We start from the raw sequence: 5732 nt of genomic DNA on the forward strand, positions 1-5732 counted from the left end.
GAAAGAGTTATTTCCTGCAAATACAATGAAAAAAAAAAAAGCTAGGGTAGTGTAGCAATACTTATATCTGACAAAACAGACTTTAAAACAAAGACTACCACAGATAAAGAAGCACCCGGAAACTCCACTCCAAAGAACCCCAAAACACCAATTCGAAAAAGCATTTACATCCCTATGTTCACTGCAGTATTGTTTACAATAGCCAAGACATGGGGGCAACCTAAGTGTCCATCAATAGACAAATGGATAAAGAAAATGTGGTAACTATAGACAGTGGAATATCAACATCACTGAGACGAAAAAAAAAAAAGTGAAATCCTGCCATTTGGGACAACATAAATGGACCTAGAGGGCATTATACTAAGTGAAATACGTCAGACAGAGAACAAATACTTTATGATTTCACTTATATGTGGAATTTAAAAAGCAAAGGAAACAAACAAAAGAAACAAACTGATAGATACAGAGAACATTTTGATGGTTGCCAGGTTGGGGGGGATGAGTGAAAAAGGGGAAGGGATTAAGAAGTTCAAATTGCCAGTTATAGAAACAGTCACAGGAATGTATAGAACAGCACAGGGAATATAGGCAATAATATTTTAAGAACTATAAATGGTGCCAGATTATATAAATGTCTAATCACCATGTTGTGCACCTGAAACTAATATAACATTGAATGTCAACTGTGACTGAAATTGTTTTTTAATTATTTAGTTAAAAAAGAAAAGAGCAGAGGATTCCTTCTGTCCATGAAGTGAAGGGGGGATGCAGGGATGTCCCATGACATATACTCTAAAAAAAAATCAGCCCGAGAATAACCAGCTCTGTCCAACCTCAGCCATTCCAGCCATTTCCGTTCATTTCACCTGTTGGGATAGTTTCTCTTCTTTGTTTTTAATATGTTTTTGTTGATTTCAGAGAGAAAGGACTGGAGAGGGAGAGATAAAAACATCAATGAGAGAGAAATCGGCTGCCTCTTACATGCCTCCTACTGAGGATCTAGCCTGCAACCTGGGCGTATGCCTTGACCAGGAATCATCAAACCGATGACCACTTTTCATGGTTGATGTTCCACCACTGAGCAATGCCGGTCAGGCCTGGTGGGATATTTCAGTGCTGATTCAAGATGCTGAAATATTCCTGTTCCTCCCCTAAAACTCGGGGTCCATGACTTCCTGTTTCAAAAGCAAATCAAGAAAATAAAAAAATAAGCCCCAAACAACTTTACCTTGTACACATACTATACTATATTTTTACTTTTATTTAAAATATAAAATGTTTTAAAATATAAAAGCAGGCACAGCCCATTCCACCAACACCACAATATGATCAGTGCAACACACTGTCATTTTATTGGGGTAGGTTGTGAAGGGGGCAGCAAGAGCCACTAGGAATCTGCTTGTACTAAGAGAAGCAGTTGTTGGGGCATTCAAGCAAGTGAGGCTGGCACGTTCTGTTAGAGGATTCACCATGAGCAAGAAAAGGCCAGGAGGAGATTCACCATAAGGAAGGAAGGCCCAGAAATTCTCGGTTGGAACTAAGGGAGCCAGGAGGCAGTTGTGGGGTCAGCTGATAGCTACAGTGATCACATGGTTCCCTCTGGTGAGTGTACAGCTAAACATGGAATAGAGAAAAGAGGGTCATGCCATCCTCTCAGTAAAACATGAGGCGGAGATGAGCTTCATGTCAGTGCAAGAAGCATCCTGAGCCTTCAGAAAACAAAGGAGAGCCTGTCTAAATGGCTTGGGAATGTCAGAGAATATCTCATCAGAGTAACACCCTCCCCAGTCCCTCAGGTCTCAGCCTCCAGCCCTCCACAGTCCCAAAGTCCCTCTCTCCCCCAGTCCCTGTCACTTCACTGACCCCTAAAGTCCTTCCTATACCTAAGGATTGAGGTTTCCATGGAGATAGGTGGGTTGAGAACTAGTGACACACCTAATTGACATACCACCCTGGGGCAGATGGACCCAGGGACACAAGGCTCTGTAGACTTTCACCCCCTGGACCCCATGTGAAGGGTGTTCTTGACAACCAGCCATACCCCAGAAGGGCCACAACACCTGTAACTGTCCAGCTAATTCTTGGAGTTTGCCTGGGGAACCCTTGGCCATCCGACCTCCTGTCCAGGAAGCCCCAAGACTTCCTGACTGCCCCCTGTCACACCAATAACACACCTGTGAAGGTTCTGCTCTGCCTGGCTATCTGTCTACCAGGCCTACTCATCTGGGTCCCCGATGTCAGGATCATTCAAGTGTTAAGTGTCTACCTGCCTAAAGGACAGACACCCCTGAGCCCACCTGCCTGAAAAGGCAATTCATTTGTGGAAATTCTTTGGCCCTAAGGAATGGACCAACCTGATTAAGAGCAATGCAATGATTCAGAATGACCAGGGTCCATGCACACATACAAGGCCCACAGCCCCAGATGCCTCACTTGCAATTCACATAGCCTCCCATGCATATGCCCACTGATGCCTGAATTTTCCTGCTTCACACACACATGCATCTAGACACACACACTAGTGGGGTGCTGGTGAATGCTGATCACTTAGGGGGATGCAGGAAAGACTGCATTTGTGGTGAGTACCTGGTACAAATATTCCCAGCATGCCTAATTTCAAGCTACCCGCCTGATGAACACAGAGCCCAGGAGAGACTAGCATGAGCCAGTTCCAGCGCACCCCATCCTTTTTCATACCATATGTGCACACAATACACTTACACACTGAGTAGGACCCTCAACTCCCACCCCAGACGTATAAACAAAAATTAATTTACATATAGGTACATTTCTACCCCCACCTTCACTGAATATACAGATAGTCCACCTCTTACTACCTAAATTGCTACAGACAAACCCTAATCACCCTGAATATTCACATGCTAGTCCTACAACTATATACATACAACATGGGCCTGAATACAAACATGGGCAATCAACATACCACCCAGATATACACACTGAATACCTACACACACAGACTCTCATGTGCCACACCAAAAAAATCCATATGCAATCTCACAGACCTAAAATACACATGCTCCACGATTCCTGAACACACACACAACCTATAGTTTCTTTGTTTCCAAACACACAAAGTGAACTCTCACATTACCTAGAATATACAGCCCATGAGCTCCAGGAACTCAAATACATACACTGTCACAAACAACCTCTGCTTATCAAATACATATATGTCCACCTTACACACACTGAGAGGACACATACAAGCAATACCACTAAATTCTGCAAGCATTACATTCTGGAACAGATTCAAAGAGGACCCTAAGCCTCCTGATACACTCACAAGTCCCAAATACACATACCCTCAAACCACTAATGAATCTACACCCCACACACTCAGATAGATACATGCAAAACACAAAAGCACTGACAATCCTTTAACTCTCAATGATATGCATACACAATTCTCACACACCTATGGAAACACACACACATGCAAATATTCCCAACCCCTGAATATACAGACCCCTCACACACTATACATTATGTCACCTCTCCAGAATACAACCTCGTCACCTCTCCTCTTCAATATATAGCAAAAGGACACCATAGATATTTGTGGTCTGTGACTATTTTTAGGACTGATGTGTGTTGTATATGCTGGTGTCAGGCAGTGTTTGTACAATTTGATGTGGTGTTTGTATGACTTTGTATTCTGCAAGATGGAAGAGTTCATTCTGTGTGGGAATTTGGGAGTGTGGGGTTATGTATATGTAGGTAGTGTGGCATTACATGTGTATCTGGGACATAAGGTACAGGGATATATGTTGGCATATTTGTAGTGTACTGGGTATTTGTGAAGAAACACCAGCACTTTTCCCTCACCTTGAATATACAGACAGACCACTGCTTACTACCTACTACCAAACACATGTAGAAACACTCTAGAATTCTCCAAAGAAATATACTTTAAAAACACCTAACAACCCCATAACCTATGAGCAAATTGATAATTTTTGCACCTGGTGACAGATGTACACACAGACCAGTATACATGTGCAAGACACACAGAAATATCTCCATCAAACCATATAAGAACTCCCAAATACCAAATTACCCCTAGCTAATGAGTCAGCTCTCACATCCACAAATACTACAATAACCATATTACACACCTCCAATACATAGATACCATCCTCCATCCCCTCTATAAGCACAGAAACCATCTCTCCCTCAAATACACACACCCTCGGTACCCAAAATATGTGAGCCTTAGGGCCCGACTGAAAAATGCAAACACGGAGCTCCAGAAACATCCCTCCCCGGCCACAGCCCTGGAACACACAGTAAACTCCACACACACACTCTCCACAAGCCCCAAACAGACCCACGAATACCCCGTGCCCTGCAAACATGCACACCTGTCTCCCCATACGTATGTCCCAAACACACTTCATGCCACATACACAGCTGCGCATACATACCCCCTCCCAAATTCCCACAGAATTCACTCTTCCATCTTGCAGAACACACAGCCACACACCCCACACCAAACCGCACAAACAGTACTGGACACCGGCATATACAACACCCACCGGTCCTGAAAACAGTCAGACTGCCCTCTGCACACTGACGGAGGCATAGACAGCCGCTGAAGATGACAAAAAGGAATGCACGTAGCCACACAACATGCCCCGAACACAGCATGATCCGTCCACAGTCCCCAAGTACAAAACACAGAGCACACACCCAAGCCAACGAAACCCGCACTTGTCCTCACACTGCCCTGTGCATCTGCAGATAATCCCTCCCAATCGGCCATTAGGGAAAAAACCCGGATTCACAGAAGGAAAAAACACACAAAACCACCGGTAAACATTTCCCCCATCAGCGTATTACAAACACCTACCCAGCAACTCCCTGAGGATACACGCACTACACCTCCACACCCTCCAAAACCAGCGCTCCGCCTGCAGGTTCACAGACACGGGCATGGCCGCCCCGTGGCCACAGCCGCCCGCAGACACAGCGAGCGCCCACAGGGCGCACACACCTCAGACCCGCCCCAGTGCCCACGCCCCGACCCAGGCTGCCCGCACCCCAGCATCAGCACCAGCTGCATCCCTGTGGGTCGGCAGGTCGCCCGGCATGGCGGATGCGGGGAGGTGCCCGCTGGCCAAGGCCCTGAGGACAGAGGCCCCGGGACTGCGGGGAGTGGGAGCTCCGGCCCGTCCACTCATTTCAGGGAAGAGAGCAGCTTCCTGCCGAACCAGAGGCGCCATCAGAGGCGGAAGAACTGCCGGGAGCCGCGCTGTTCAGAAAGCGGGGGACACAGACCGACGCCCCGAGCTGGACTCACAGGCATCACTGGGCCGTGTAGGCCCCCATCACTGACCCCCAACGGCCAGTGGCTGTCAATTCCCGGTGAAAACACACAGAAATATGTGAGGGTGTGGGGGCTGAGCACAGACCCGGGGCACAGAGCCCACAGGTGAACCACAGAGAAGAGGGGGCGCCTGAGGGGAGAGGGGGCCGCGCGCCCCTTACCTCCCTGTTTGCCTAACGGACTCCGGAGGCCGCCATGCCAGGCCCCGCGTGCAGCCTGGGCGGCCGTTGGGGACCCGCCCTGCCGTTAGCGCATGCGCGCGCCTGTGGGCGCCAACCGCCCCAACGGACACTGGGAGCAGGTGCAGGACAGAGCCCCGCCCCCAGTGGGCGTGCTCGTGCGTCCTGGCGCGAGGCACCCTGGGAAGGGCCCAGGCTGTCCC

This window comes from Myotis lucifugus, unplaced genomic scaffold (genome assembly GCF_000147115.1).
Source record: "Myotis lucifugus unplaced genomic scaffold, Myoluc2.0 scaffold_446, whole genome shotgun sequence".
Classification (NCBI taxonomy): domain Eukaryota; kingdom Metazoa; phylum Chordata; class Mammalia; order Chiroptera; family Vespertilionidae; genus Myotis; species Myotis lucifugus.